General features: G+C 44.1%; 1 protein-coding gene across 5 annotated transcripts in view; it reads right to left on the bottom strand.

The window, feature by feature from the left end:
- CNTNAP4 (contactin associated protein family member 4) overlaps window positions 1–16,204 on the bottom strand; it is a 420,639-nt gene that overhangs the window by 228,499 nt on the left and 175,936 nt on the right. The gene's annotated exons all lie outside the window — the stretch shown is intronic.

Below are 16,204 nucleotides of genomic sequence, written 5' to 3'. Positions count from 1 at the left end.
CCTGGGTAGAACATAATTTTTGCTTGTGTGAATGACTTCAAGGTATTGAAAGACAAGGCAGAAGGTATATAAAGGAAAGAGACTTTAGGCAGAAGAGGGTAAAACTGGATTTATACTTTCAACCAAAGTTATTTTTTAAAGACTTATTAAACCTTGTTAAAAGTACAACCCTTAACTCCCTAATCTTGGGAGACAAGCAAATATATAATACAAATATGTGAGAAACATCCTCCCAAACCTTATATGGTGAGAAAACAGATTCAGTCAAAGAAAATGAAACATGCTACTGCCCACATGAGCTTGAGCTATCTATCACCCACAAGCCAAAACACAGAAGAGTCACAGACTGCCAGCTACAGCAGTAGTAGAAGTTTAAGGATCAATGTAAGCATTATCAAAGATCAGGGCAAGCATCTGCACAAGTCCACACTAGGGGAGAAAGGGGGGTGAGATCACACGCTCTAAAATGGAGGGCAGCTGCTATTAAACCTAGAGGCTATTCTCATGCACAGTGGAAACTGGGCTAAGGAAGCCCAGCCTGGTTTCCACCACGCATGTGAACCAGTGGGAGCTGTGCAGCTCCTGGCGGCAAACCCACTTACTCCCCCCCTAAACGAGGTTAGCGGAGCGAGCGCTCTGCTAACCCAGTTTCTCCAATCATGTGTCACTGTGCTGCAGTTCTGCACTGCGGAAACTCCCGCAGTGAGAGACCCCCGGCTGGGAGGCTATAACAAGCCTCCCAGCATTGGTGGGCAGGGGGCTCCCCAGAATGCCCCCCCACTAATGTGGGACATCCTCAGACATCTGGGAGGTGGGAGGCCCCGATCTCCATTGTCCCCATGACAGAGCCAGTAATTGTGTGGACGGCTGATCCGGCTGCTCAGGGCGAGCTCCCTGCTTGTCTGCGGGGAGAGTGGATCACAAGCCCGCTCTCCCCACAGAACCCTCTTAGGCTCTCCACACTGCTTGTGTGGAGAGCTTTAGTGGCTATGTTTCCACAATCATGGCAATCCTGGTGAAAAAATTCACTAGCTGAGCCCTGTATAGCTTGTTGTGAAAACCCAGAATTTCCAAGCAATCCTGGTCAAACCACTCTAGTTAAACTGCATTTAGTCTGGCTATTTGTCCTGGATAAATGCTGTTTACCAACAAATGTTTGACTAGGATTTCCCAGAAAATCTGGGTTCTCACACACAGCTCCTTCAGGGTTAATCAGCTCAGCAATCCTGATTAACTTGTTAACCAGGATCACCAGGATTGTGTGAATGCAGACCTAGAAAATGACAGCCACACAAATAGACACAAGAGCAATGCATGACACACAAACCATGTGGAGAAAGACAGCTTGAGAAAGTTTCTCTCCATCAGCACTTGGGGGGAAACCCTGCAAGAACTTCCTGGTTTCTACTTTGTTCCACTTCCAACAAGTGACGTGTTGCAAGATCACATAATAGATGTCTCCATCCACATCTAGGAAAGACTGCAAGTTGTTAGTGCCCTTCCCAATAATCTTTGAGCAACATTGTCAGGACCATGCAGTCCCCGTCCCCCACAATCTTCCTTTCCCATGCACCCATGTCACAAGGGGCTATTAGGCTCATACAATATGGATGTCTCTGGCCAGGCTCAGTAAAACCCTTCCAACAAGCCAGGAAGAGAAATTGTCCACACTCAAGTACAGAGTTAGGTACAGTCATCCCACAGTTTTACCAACTGAGGTTTTGAGTAAATGTGAATAGGAGATTGTGACAGGTCTTGCCAACTGCGACCTGGGTATCCATGGTAGGCGAGGTTTTGTAGTGATTTGGTGTGGGGGGTTCAGTGGTGGGGTGATTCAGTGGGGTGGGGGGTTCAGTGGGTGGGGGGTTTCAGTGGTTCAGTGGTCAATTTGGGGTGGGGGGTTCAGTGGTTCGCTCTGCTCATTCCTCTTGGTGACCCTTGCTGACCTTACTGTCCCTTGACAATTTAAATGCCTTTGAGTGATTTGGGGGGTGGGGTGATTTGGGGAGTGAAATGCACTGAAGGAGTTTCCTTACTGAAGGATTCACTGATTTACTAAACATTTTAAACATGTAATTCAGAATGCATGGACTTCACACAAATAAGCCACGGGGATATTCTGAGTTAATATGCAATGCCCATTTTTAGTTGCAGTATTCTCCTTGTTTTATTGGTACACATTTTCTACGCCATATATTTTAATATTTTTATAATATGAGTAGATGGCTTATGGGTTTTAGAAAGAGACATCTATGTCTCCAGAAGGCAATAGACTGGCAAGGAGCATTACTCTTAATTAGCTCCATCTTTAAGTTATATTAGAATGTCTTCAACATTACAACTTTTGGAAGCAATCCTAAAAGCACTTGAGCAACCAAATAAAGAATGCAGTCTTCTAACCCAAGTCAGTAATTGTCTAATGAGCCAGTCTGTTGTGTCATTACCCCTCCATAAGGCAGGACAAAGGGAGAAGAGTTGTGCTGGGACTATGCTAGTCAGTTGGTTGGTCCATGACCAGATGTGGCCTGTTAAATATTTTTTTCTGGGCCACTGTTGGAGAATAGATTGCCCCTTGAGGATACAGAAGTTGGCCAGCCTTAAACTAGAGTAGTTAAATCTTGTAGACAGGCTGTAATCCAGCACACAATTAACTATTCTTAAGAGCCAGCCAAATTACACAGCTATCTGGGGCATATGTTCACTGACTACATGGGCTTCCTGTCCATGGAGAACTTGCTGGACACAGGCACAAGAACACACTTAAGGCTATGTTATCAGTATGCCACAAGTAAACTATTTTTAGGGAAGTTTAAGATGTCATACAAAAATCCAATCTTGCTCATGTTGGATCCTCCACCTCCTTACACCAAACAATCAAATATGCACAGCAGTTTCCATTAGATTTCCAGGGGATGACACATACTGGATATTTAGAGAGGCCATCCTCCAAGTGCCCCTGCCAAACAAGGGGAGGCAGGTTGCTACTAGAGAGGGCCTTCTCTGTGGTTGCACCCAGTTTATGGAACAACCTCCCCAGTGAGATTCACCTGGCCTCATCACTTTTTTCTTTTAGATGCTAGATAAAGGCCTTTTAAATTTTGATTTTTAGATTTGATTTTTAACTTATTTTAACAGTTTTTAAATTGTTTTGAATTGTATTTTTATTGTATTTCCCCCGTTTTGGTCTGTTATGATTTAATGTGTTACGTGTTTTAAATTTATGATGCAGTGTTGTGGGCTCCACAGAGAACAATTTATTATGGGGCAGCTAACAAAAAGGTTTATTTATTAATATAGAGTTTGCGAGCAGAAGCACCTGATTAGGTAGTGGGGATTCCATATGCCGATAGGGAGGAGGATCCTGTAAGAGTAGAAGCACCATGGTGATTGGACAGTGGGGATTCCATATGCAGATAGGGAGGAGGAGCCTGTGATGGTAAAGGGCAGTTGGAATGCAACTGTTACTGGTCGAAAGATGTTCTTGATTGTAGAGGAGAGGAATCTATATATATAAAAGGATAGTGGGGTGGGGTTTGCGAAGAGAGCAGTCGTGAGGGAGGAAAGAGCCCCTTCAGGAGAAGGAGGCTGCCATTGTGTGAATTAGATGAGGAAAAAATATGAACAAGATCTGTTAACTCAGGAAGGGAGAGAGAGTTGGGGGAGAGGAAGAGAAGAAGGTGGCAAGGGAAGAAAGACTGAGGGGAAGAGCGAGCGGAGGAGAGAGAAAGAGAGAAAAAGGAAGGAGGGGGAGAGAAAAAGAAGGAAGGGAGAGCGATGGGCCTGTCAGCAGCTTGAGGGGAATAAGCAGCCATGGCAGCAGCCATAACAGCAGCAAGGAAGGGCCCAGTCAACCACTGCTACTGTTTGGGGCTATCGAGGCCATTAGCAGATGGAGGCAGGCAGGCAAGGGGCAGGCCCAGGCCTGTCAGCAGCCATAGCAGTGGCGGCAGCTGTCACACTCTCGATCTCAGATAGCGAGGAGGAAGGGGAGGAAGGGGAGGCTGACAGCCTTTCAGCCGATGCGGGGTTGCCTGAGGGGCAGAGCCCAGCTGTCAGTTCCCAAGAGACGGCTAAGGAAGGTCCGGCGGATGTTTCAGAACAAGCACAGCAGTCTGGGGCAGTGGAGACAGCAACGGACAGACTAGAAGATGAGCTCTGCAGGCAACCCCCACTGACTCCACAGCAACGGCGTGTCACAAGGTGGAGAGCACAGCTGGAAACTATCAGGAGGAGTAAACGCCTCTTGCAGAGGGCTGATAAGCCTTGAATCCCTGCCAGCTGAGAGTTATCAGCTTGGACTATAAAGCACGTCAACAGCTTTCTGTTAACTGCTGGCAGACAACATTTGTCAACCCTTGTGTCGACAGCTTTCAGCCCGAGCCTAATATAAAGAACTATTCCAAGTCGTGTTATGTTTCTGCAGCCCAGTTTGTATTGTGGACTATCTTCCTGGACTTCCCTTCTGGGTGGCCAGATTTCTGACAGCAGCAAGGAAGAGCCTGGTCAACCGCTGCTGCTGCTCCTGTGGGAAGGAGCAGGAGTGAGGTTCTGGTGAGGGTGGGAGGTCCCTGGGGACAGGAGGCTGCAGCTTGGCCAATAGGCACCAGCAATACTGCAACTGCAGCAGGTCTGAACTATTCGGTTCACTGTACTTGTTGACCCTGGGTCACTCTCCTTGGGACTTGGGCCAGGAATAAACATGCCAAAGCAATCCATGATAACCCATAGGGTACATTTCTACATTTCACCATATAAGGTTGGGAGGATGTTTCTTTTTCGACCTCTCTGCCAGGTGCCAAAGGATTGGTAAAAAAAATAATGATTTACATCACTGTGCCCTTCAAAAAGCAGAAATTGATGTCTTTGTCTCAGCTGTAGAAGTGTTGTGCATATCTTGTGGAGTTTAAATAAAACAGCAGCAAAAGTGCTAATATAACTTCAAATGCCTTTGTTGGCAAACAGACTAACAAAAATAGTCTATAACCAACATGATGACAACACACTCACCCTCATGGAATGCATCAATTAAATAATTAGCAATGAACTTTAAGGTGACTTTACATATGCTTCTCCATGCCCAACTACTTTATTTTCCTTCTGTGTAATGTTCATACTATGCATTCAGCTGCATATCTGTATTCAGCATCATGCTGCACTGTATTATATATCAAAGGAAGCTTTTCTTTGATATATGATGTGTACCACTCCTAATCCAGTGATATACGCATCAGCAGTGGGCTGAACATACATATATTTTTGCACCTTAATCAGATGGCTGGTGCTGTCAGCTCTGACAATGCTAAACACCTGTTTGGCAGAGAGAAGGCTTTCTTCAATCTTCCATCTTCTGAACATGTGAGCAGGGCTGCCACAGCTGACTGTGCTAAACTTCTAGTTGAGGCTGCACAAATAATTCCCAATCCAGCAATGTGGATCATGCAACCTTGCCCCCACACCAGGTGCTACAGTAGATAGGGCAATCGATTAATCGCGTGCATAGCATACCTTTTTGCCTGCCTAGCTCTTGAGCCAGCTGGTTTGGAGCAAACCAATAGGTCGGTTCAGGTGCTACAGTAGCAAATAAGATTCTGCCAACTATCAGTTCCCAGTGAGTGTACACGAACAGTGCGAGCCACAAGTTCTCCACCATCCATGTCATCTGAACCCACCAATGTTGGGTTGCAAAGAAGTAATTCCCTTGACATCCACCACCCAACTTCTGGTCTTGGTTAGGGATGTGCATGAACTGGTTTGGCAGTCTATTCACAGACCACCAAACTGGTTTGAAAACTGGCATTCAAGCAGGTTTGTGTTGGAAGTGAAGGACTTTGTGCTGTCTCTTGCCTCAATGACATAGGAGGACAGGCTAGTGAGTCAGAGGGCTACAGAGTCAAGACACTGGTCATCTCTTCTCTACTGCTCTGACACTATCCATTTGGAATGTAGATTGCTACTCTCAGGGACACTTCCTTCCTGCCTGCCTTGTCACTTCCTCTCTCCCTTCTCTTCCCTTCCTTCTACCTTGCAACATGCAAGCTCCTCTCCCCTGCACCATGTCTGCAGAGATGCAGAATCCATCTGCATCCAGCTAGATAGATAGATTAGAGATCCTAACTCCTCACTTTCCTATCTAGAATGGAGTTCTCTAATAAATACCACTTATAATGATTTGAAACGATGAACTGGCTCCAAGTTACTTTACTCTCAGCATACATGCATGCCTAACTAAATTCCGCTGTGTTGTGCCTCTGTTATAATGAAAAAGGGTTTCTCTTCCCAGAGAGAATTCCCAACAGTTTGGAGGTGGGTTACTTTAAGGCTCAGGGAGGGTGTTTGTACCTCCCCTGTTGTGTTTCCCCCACTTGCACTGCTATCAGAATCACTGGCGCAGTGCAGCTGCATACCCCCTTGCTGCCCCAGTCAGCATAATACCGGAAGTGGCCGATGCACGTGCATGATGTGCCATGCATGCCGGCCACTTCTGATATTATGCCGGCCACTTCTGATATTATGTACATAAACAATGCAGAGAAAAAATAAGAACATATATGCATGTTGAAATTAGGGGTGTGCACGGAACCGCAGAGCTGCGGTCCGGCACTGGGGTGGGGGGTTCCATCAAGGGCGGGGGGGGCTTTACTTACCCCTCCTGCGCTTTCCACACACTGCAGCTGTAATTATTCTAATAATCGCTCCTCCGTTGGTGGCTCCTCCGATGGCTCCTCCAGTTAAAAAAATGGCCGCCCCCTTGTAGTCCCGGCCCCCTGCTGCTGCCGCCCCCTTGAAACCCCCTCCCGCCCCCTTGAAGCCCCCTCCCTCCCCCTTAAATCTCGCCCCGGGCCCCGATCGATAACTTCAGAGGCGAGCGGCGGGGAGATATCCTCCCGCCCCCTTCCCTGCCGGGCTCAGGCTGCAAATGACTTTAGGAAGGCTTCTGCGCACGCAGAAGCCTTCCTAAAGTCATTTGCAGCCTGAGCCCGGCAGGGAAGGGAGCGGGAGGACATCCCCCCGCCGCCCGTTTCCCTGCCGGTCTGCAAAGGTAAAAGTACTTTTGCAAAAGTAAAAGTACTTTTGCAAAAGTACTTTTACCTTTGCAGACCGGCAGGGAAACGGGCGGCGGGGAGATATCCTCCCGCCCCCTTCCCTGCCGGGCTCAGGCTGCAAATGACTTTAGGAAGGCTTCTGCGTGCGCAGAAGCCTTCCTAAAGTCATTTGCAGCCTGAGCCCGGCAGGGAAGGGGGCGGGAGGATATCTCCCCGCCGCTCGCCTCTGAAGTTATCGATCGGGGCCCGGGGCGAGATTTAAGGGGGCGGGAGGGGGCTTCAAGGGGGCGGGAGGGGGTTTCAAGGGGGCGGCAGCAGCAGGGGGCCGGGACTACAAGGGGGCGGCCATTTTTTTAACTGGAGGAGCCATCGGAGGAGCCGCCAACGGACGAGCGATTATTAGAATAATTACAGCTGCAGTGTGTGGAAAGCGCGGGAGGGGTAAGTAAAGCCCCCCCCGCCCTTGATGGAACCCCCCAAACTCCCCACCCGAACCAAAACCACCCCGTGACCGGACCGGTCTGGAGGCCTTTAGAATGGCCTCCGAACCGATCCATGCACATTCCTAGTTGAAATGCAGGCACAACACCATGCCCACTTTACAGTTTGTATATGCTTATTCTTCCCTTGTTTTTCCTGCCTTTGCTATCCTGCCCCATTCTTCTGTTGCCTCCCTCACTTTTTCTAGATTGTGAGCCCCTCAGGGTAGGGACCTGTTTTCTTACCATTTTGTAAGGTGCCATGTACATAGATCAGTGGTGGGCAAACTTTGCCCTCAAGCTGCCCTCAAGCTCCCAAGATTCCTAGATACAATTTATTGCAACATTTGACACAATTTATTCCCAGCCAAGTTTGCCCACCCCGACATAGATGGTGACATATTGTTAAATACATGTATTATTATAAAACATCTATTGATCAAGCATTCATTGTGATGTCTATACAAAATGAAACAATTATACATACAAGTTTCTATTTCAGTATTCTGTTCTATCTAGAAATATGCTATTATCTATTATTATGGAACTGTGTGTTGTCTATAGCACCAATAATCAATATAAAATGGGGGGGGGGAAGCATCCCAATAAATATATGTAAACTGCATTTACATATAGATTTAAAGCAATTTGACCTTTTCAAAATATCCAAAATATGTTTTTATTCATATATACATGCATTCTTCTGGAATAAAATCAAGGAAAATATAAAGTTAAACTGCACATGCGGACAATGAGATATTCCCAGAATTTCCTTGTTCATTATGAACTATTTTCTAAACTTCAGAAGCAAAGTGATACATTTTACCACCTTTGCTAACAGAAAAAAATTAACAGCTTGTGTTGACATACTATAAGCTTAGAATGATTATTTTTTCTTAGTTGCATGTAGGTTTATCTTTTTAAAAATTCATCGGAGAGAAATTTGTAGAATATATGTCACAGGCATATTCTGTTGCATTGCCCTGGGTAAAAGACATTTCCTGCAAAAATGGGACCAGTTAACACAACTCATTCCATTAACTGGGAGATATTTTAGTATAAACCTGCTTTTAAAGGCCATTTTGGATCAAGTATGGCACAGCGGGGCAATGTTGACTAACAAGCAGAAGGTTGCTGGTTGGAATTCCTGCTGGTACTAAATTGAGCAGCAGCGATATAGGAAGGTGCTGAAAGGCATCATCTCATACTGAGTGGGAGGAGGCAATGGTAAACCCCTCCTGTATTCTAACAAAAGTAAACCACAGGGCTCTGTGGGTGCCAGGAGTTGAAATCAACTTGACGGCACACTTTACCTTTATACTTGCTGAAGTCAAAGGTACTAACAAGTCAAATCTCTAGCTGCTCTAGTTTCAGTGATGCAATCTTGCACTTAAACTGGAATTCTTTGCCTGGAAGAAAATATGGAGGAGCCAGAAATCTCATTGCCAGCATAAGTCCCATCCTCCAACACCAAGAACAACTCCAACAGTCATACTGTTGTACACATACGTGGCAACATGCACAACTCTGGTTGGTGTCCAAAGGCCCTTGATATCATGACTAAGGTTGCTACCTCACAAACAGATACCAGACGTGATTCTTCCAATTAAAGCAGGAGAAAGGCAACTGTCGTTCCTCCCACCCATTCCCCTGTCCCTAAAGGTCCTGTTTAGATCCAACCCTTGATTCCTAGAAGCTGTATTTTGCTATTCCCATTTTGTGCTTCTCAACTTATGCATCAAGATGAAAAGGAAAAAGAAAATCTCTTTGTTTTATAAGACAGAACTATTTAATTTTTTAAAATTAAAATCTTTAGAATGCACTCCCTGTTGAAATAACAGCTTCCCCATCTCTGGCAACATTTAAAAAGGCACTGAATAAACATTTATTCACCCAGGCTTTTAATTATTTATATTTATATTTATTTTATTTATCTTATTTTTATACTGCCTGATATGTAAATCTCTAGGTGTTGTACAAATCCCAACATTAAAATCACAGGTTAAAATACATAAAACACGATAAAAACAATATAACACAAATTATTAAAATTATTGAAAATAAATTTGATTAATGGTTTTAAATTTTTAATGTTGAATTTAAATGATTTTAATGTTAATGAGTTTAATGTTTAAACAATTTTAATTGTTTAATTTAGTTAGCTTTGATTTTAATTGTTAATTGATTTTAATTGTTGATGTGTATGAATCATTTTTTCATTTCAATTTGTACCTGAATCAAATTACCTGCAATTTGTTTTGGGTCCACATCTGACTCCCCCCCCACGCCGCCAAATCACCCCAGTTCCTATTTGTACCCAAATTTTCTGAATCTGAATTAATTTGGGGCAAAAAAATTGGGTCCTGGGGCAAAAGAGTGGGGTCAGTAGTAGTGCCCAATGGGTGGAAGCTACCAACCAAATTTCAAAGAAATTGGGCAAAGGGGTGATTTTTTAAAAAGATTTTTGAATTTGGCATGTCTTTGGGGCAGATTTGGAGAAGAAAGGGGGTTTGGGGGGCAGAAGAGTGGGTCAGGTCGTAGTGCCTCAATGGATGCCTACTACTACCCAGATTTCAAATAAATTGGTGAAAGGGGTGATTTTTAAATAATTTCTGAAGTTTGTGCGTCTTTATGCTTTCCCCCATAGGGAATAATGGGGAATTTCAGCAGCCCCATAACTGCACTTGGGGGGCACCAGAGTGGCCCAGAGAGAGGTGTGGTGTAGTGCACATAGGGTGCCAACCACCCCCAAAACGACAAGCCCATGGGGCACAGGGTTTTGTTGTATCTGATGTGTTCTTCTGACAGTAGATTCTCTGATAGGAAATGAGAGTGGATTCAATGACAAATACATGACGTACAAAGCTGGTCAATACAACTTATTTACTTATTCTTGATTGTTGTAACATTCATCCTTTTGAAGAGAACACTTCAATAATATGGGCAAACACATAAGACAGACCTTGACACATTTTCTTTGGATTTAGGAGCCAGCCCAAAAAATTTAGAATCATACAATGGACAACTGACAAAATTGCTGAACTTAGACACTGGAGAGGAAAGGCAGATGTGCTTCTCTTTATCCCCTTTAAAATAACAGAGCTGAAATAGGTCTGCCAAGGATAAATAAAGATTTTATTAAATAACTTTACCTCTGAACACCCTAGTCCAAGCAGAAGCACGTTGATTATATTTCTAGGTGCCATGGCTCCCAGGTGCCTGGGATTTGTCAAGCCCTCACATAAGACAAAGTTGAACATGGAAATAATGGATACAGCAAACTGAGAAAAATATGACCTTGATAAATATGATCGGTAATGTGCCCAGAGAAACGATGCTGTATAGTGCAATTTAGGAACAGTAGTTGGATTGCCCATGTGTCAAGCACCTATTTACATATGTAAATACAGAACAAGAAAAATAATTATACATAGGTATTTGAAACAGCCACACTGAAGTCATAACTTCTTAACTGACATTCAGTTCAATCTTCCAATCATTTTTGCTTTGACAGTGGTCTGAATCTTGCAAACTTTCAGCCTGCTCTGTGTTTGTAGCCAACCAGTCCTTCCATCTTTTCCTCAGCATACACCTGCTTACTGAACAAAGTAGGCACCTTTTTAACGTGAGGATTCTCTTTATTTAGCAGGGGGAGAGCAACTGGCCCTATCCATTCTCAGCACAGCATCCCTCCACAGTGGCTGTTGCTGGCATCTATCTTATATTTCTTTTTTAGACAGTGAGCCCTTTGGGGACAAGGAGCTGTTTTATTTATTTATATTTATATAAACCACTTTGGGAACTTTTATTAAAAAGCGGTATATAAATATTTGTTGTCTTTGTTGAATTCAGCAGTGTTTCTCAAGAGCTGTAAACTAGACATGGAGGAGAATGTTCACCAGCCACAGGCCCCCCACCCCAATATTTGCCTGGATGCGGGGTGGGGAGTGTATGCTTAAGAGAATTTATCTTGCATTCAGCATTTCTACCTCTCGGATTTTCACACACAGGACTAATTTGCATATTCGTAGATGGCTTCTTGGGGGGTAATAGACAAAGCAGACCTCCTGAATACTCCAGACAAAAAGTGGATTAAGACTTCTGGGTTGTTGTTTTTAAGGCTACATTTGGCTGATAGATTCTATTTTATTATAGCTCCAAGTTCAATAAGTATGTGAAACCTGTTAAGAAAATAATGTATCACTCAAATGGAGTGTGAGGAAAAGGAGAAAATATAGATACACAGTTTTCTGGGGGTGGGCGGGATCAATTTGTTTTTATGGCTCATAAAAGCAACCTGCCACACTCTGCATTTAAGCTGTTAAGAGTTATACCTAATGCCAGAATACTGTCCCTTTTAATCAATGTTCTGATTACACAAAGTCTCTTTCGAAACATCTTGAAGAAGACTTTGAATGGAGCAACAGTAACTTACTGCTGCAGTGATTTATGACCTCAAAATCACTAACTCAGTGTTACAAGTGAATTCAATGTGCCTGCTATTTGAAGTTTAAATTATAATTATAAGGCATTGCTATACAAGTAATTATTATTGTATGAGAGTCAGGACGAAGGGTTATTTCCCTCTGATATCTACAAGAGGTTTTCAGACATAATTAACCAAGACTGAATTGCTCCTCATTCTTAATTATTGCTTTAAGGCTTAATCCTGATCTTTTTATTACCCAACATAAAAGCTATCACCATGAGCAGCCCTATGACTCTGGATAGTACATAATACTGTCAACAACTTCAGTGGAATTAATCAAGGTAACAGTTATAACATATTAGATGTAAGATGCAAAACTGTTACCTTAGTTATAAAAAGCAAGATGGATATGTGTTGCCAAATGACATACACTTACAAGATTATATCCCTGCATTTGAACTAATTATCTGCCATTAGTACAAGTGCCTTGGTTTTATTTTCAGTCTCTAACATGGATTAGAAAGTCATAGGGCGGGCAAGTGGGGAGGAAAGCGGGGATGGACCTACCTTCCCTCCAGATGATGGTTGATTCTCCTTTGGGCATGTCGCTGCATACCCACATGGTCCATGCTGCTCCTGGCTGTGCAGATCGCTGGAGACTGGGAAAATGAGTCCCTCCCCCAGGAATCCCAAAATGCACTGCATGATAAGTATGGTTCATTGGGGGATTCCCCCAAGAATTGGGCACTCTGGCCAACTGACTCTGTGTATGCTCGAGATTTGTGCGGTCCGAGTATACACATTCATTCATTCATTCATCCGATAAAAATGGCTCAGGGTGGTTTACACAGAGAATAAACAAACAAACAAACAAACAAACAAAGGTGGATCCTTGTCCCCAAAGGGCTCACAATCTAAAAGAAACATAAGATAGACACCAGCAACAGTCACTGGAGGTACTGTGCTGGGGGTGAATAGAGCCAGTTACTCTCCCCCTGCTAAATAAAGAGAATCACCATGTTAAAAGGTGCCTCTTTGCCAAATTAGCAGAGGTTAGCACATGGCCCCGGTGCTGGGGTTAAGGGTGTACTTTTTATTTATTTATTTTTGCATTTTTATACTGCCTTTCATTAAAAAATAGCCCCAACCCTGGCAAAATGCCAGGGTTAAGTCATCCTATCTGTGAGAGCAGCACCAGGATCAGGTTCGATCCCGACAGTGCACACAGGCAGCTAAACCCAGGCTGGGCTGCCATAGCCTGGGTTTGGCTTCTCATGTGGATAGCCTTAGGGTCAGTTCAGACCATTCTCTGAACTGGCAGTCATAATTGCATGGGTGCATGCATCTCTCCCCACCCAGTGTGCTGTTTAATTACCACTTTAAAGTGGTGTTTGAACTGTGCCCAGAGAGGTTGCTTGGACACAGGCACACTATCCCTTGTGCCTGTGTGCACTGGTGCACAAAGTGGTGCTGGGGGGAATACTGACAATCTGCCTGCACAAGTTGAATTTGGCCAGGCTGAGTATCATCCATGGATTTGGCCAGTTTGAGTATCAAGTAGGGATGTGCAAACCGGTTTGAATTTGAACTGAACTGGGGTGTGTGTGTTTCAAACAAAACCAAAACCAAAGCTCCCTCTCCTGGTTCAAACCCGGTTCAATTTCGAACCGGGAAAACCGGCTTTGTGCACTTCCCTAGTATCAAGTGCAGATTCTTGCACTTTCTTGTACATTGTATGGAAAAAATAAGGAGCCAAGTAATGAATATGGGTTGAAAGGGGCACGGGCAATGGCCCAGCCCAACTTTATTAAAGGCTCTTAAAAAGAGACTAACACCAGAGGCATCTGATGCACCACAACAAGCTAGGGAGCACAACTTAAAAGCCAACAATACTGCATAGCCATCACCCCTACCAATTCCGCTGCCTGGAGAAGTGAGCATAGTTCCTAAGTGTGAGGCCAAGAGAGGGAGCAGTTTCTTGCCCTGACACCATCTATAATCTATTATCAATCATTAAAAAAACAATTATCCCTCCACCCTTTTAACTAAAAACCAGGCCACCGTCTTTTACAAAGGGTAATTTTAAATTTGCTAACTGATATTCCTCTAAAAAACTTAAGAACCCCATCTGCTCCCTGCTTCCCTACCCAAGAAAAGCCAATTGAGACTTTGATCCAATGGGGGTGAAACACCTCCCCCCCACACACCTGATCAATACATGGGGGGGGATTTCCCATGGCCCCGTCAAAGTGTGACTTGGAGTAGGGATGTACATGGAACCAGCTGGTCTGGTTCTGTTTGAATCCAAACCTGATCTGAACCAGACCTGTACTGGACCAGGCCAGTTCGGTCCAGCACCCCCTCAGAAACCCTTGGTTCTGTCCAGTCTGGGAGCAGGGGTTCATGGACCTTTTTAAAACAAATTCTTTTTAATTTGTTTAAACTCCCCCCCTCCAGGGGGGCTTCTCTGAAGTGGCTGAGGTGGGCGGTGGTGTCCACGGAGGTTCCCCCTCTCCCAGCTGAACACTTACCAAAGAGTGACACATTTTGGAGGCTGCCATGCCTGCACAATGGGCCTCTGCATGGCTCAAGAGAATGGCCACCACACCAGGGGAAAGGCCTGAATGGGCCAAAGAATGACAAAATGGGGCCATTTTTGAAGGAAGGCCAGTGGGGGGAGGGGGAACCCCCACCACAACCTTGGAGAAACTCCCCAGAGGGCGGAAGTTTTTTAAAAATGTAAAAGGTCTGTAAACCCCGTGAACGGGCTGGGGGGGGGTGTTGGTCCAGGGTCAAGCCAAACTGGGGGCAGGGGTCAGCTAGACCCCAAGCCTTCAATCTGAACTGGTTCAACTTTGAACCGGTTGGGTTCTGAACCTCCTTGCACATCCCTAACCAGCAGTGAGACCCCAGAGCAAGGGAGGCCTGGTGAGTGAGAATGAATACTGTGCTCCAAACAGACAATCAAAACCAGCTACATACACCCTAAACTCCCACTTCTCATTCCTCCTCATTCCTCCATGCAAATCACCCCCCTACACTTCATTTGAGTTGAGAAAGTGTCATTATTTTGTTAGCTATTCTGGCTGAATCTACCTCAAATGTTTATACAAGCACTAGTATGGATAAACTGCTCTGGGGAAAAATATGTAAAAGAATCAGTCTCTACTTTACTCTCTGCCTTACAAGAAAATAGCTGGCATTCACTTATATGTGTAGGATAGTATTTCCAGGACAATCAGGCATATTATTTATCTGTGTAAATGGCCCTGAGCCATTTTTGGAAGGACGGTATAGAAATCAAAATAATAATAATAATATTGCAGAATTCCTTTCTTATCAAGGAGTGACATGGTTCTCCTCTCCAACAGCATGATTTTTTTTTTCAGATTCAGTTATTTCTATGGATTCCATGCATTTCTGCATAAATTCTCACTTTGCAAAGTATTATGTCAGCTGTTTGGATCAGAAACACAAGAATATACATGTATACAGATATAAAGTATTCTCTCCAAGGACATTGTTGGGAACAGGAGTAACATTCTTCTCACACTCTTCCAGTAGGGGGTGGATATCCAGAATCAGCTGTTTTCATTGAGGGCAAAATTAGCCTCCATCAAAATCTCAATTACAGCTCAATCCTTGGGGGTTCCATCTCCACAGTTTAGCATGGATAACAAGGTATTGGGACTCAAGGGTTAAGGTTCCTGGAGGCATGGGAAATGGGCAAAAATAGCAAAAAAGGATTGAGAAATAAGTGCCCTATCATGCTTCATGGGACTCCAGGTGTCCACCAATGCTCCCAAAATGCTCCTCAAAAGTCCCAAATGTGTGTGTGGTGTGTGTGTGTGTGTGTGTGTGACATTTGTCTGGTAGTTGTTTTTTACACAAATGAGCCACAAAATTGCTCCTCTTCCTAAAATGGTGGATGGAAATGATCTCCGAGGTATATACACATACATACACATACAGTGATCTACTTTGTTTTCCTTGCTTTAAAAAAAAAAAAAGAATAGGGACAATTAGAATTAGAAAAATGTCCATTGCATGTGTGTTGATTTGTGTTGTGAAAACATCATAGGGAAAGGGTTAAGCTCCCCACCATGGTCCTGATCCAGTTAAGCTCTCCAATAGCATTTGCTTTTTTAAAATAAAGATTTATCCGCAATGACACATTGAAATCTATAGTCTAATTTGCACCTCATGGGAAACCAGAGTTCAAGTTTCCCGTACAAAGTTTCTCATGCAAGGCT

This window comes from Hemicordylus capensis, chromosome 2, assembly GCF_027244095.1.
Source record: "Hemicordylus capensis ecotype Gifberg chromosome 2, rHemCap1.1.pri, whole genome shotgun sequence".
Taxonomy (NCBI): Eukaryota; Metazoa; Chordata; class Lepidosauria; order Squamata; family Cordylidae; genus Hemicordylus; species Hemicordylus capensis.
This window is presented reverse-complemented; position numbering and strand designations above follow the sequence as displayed.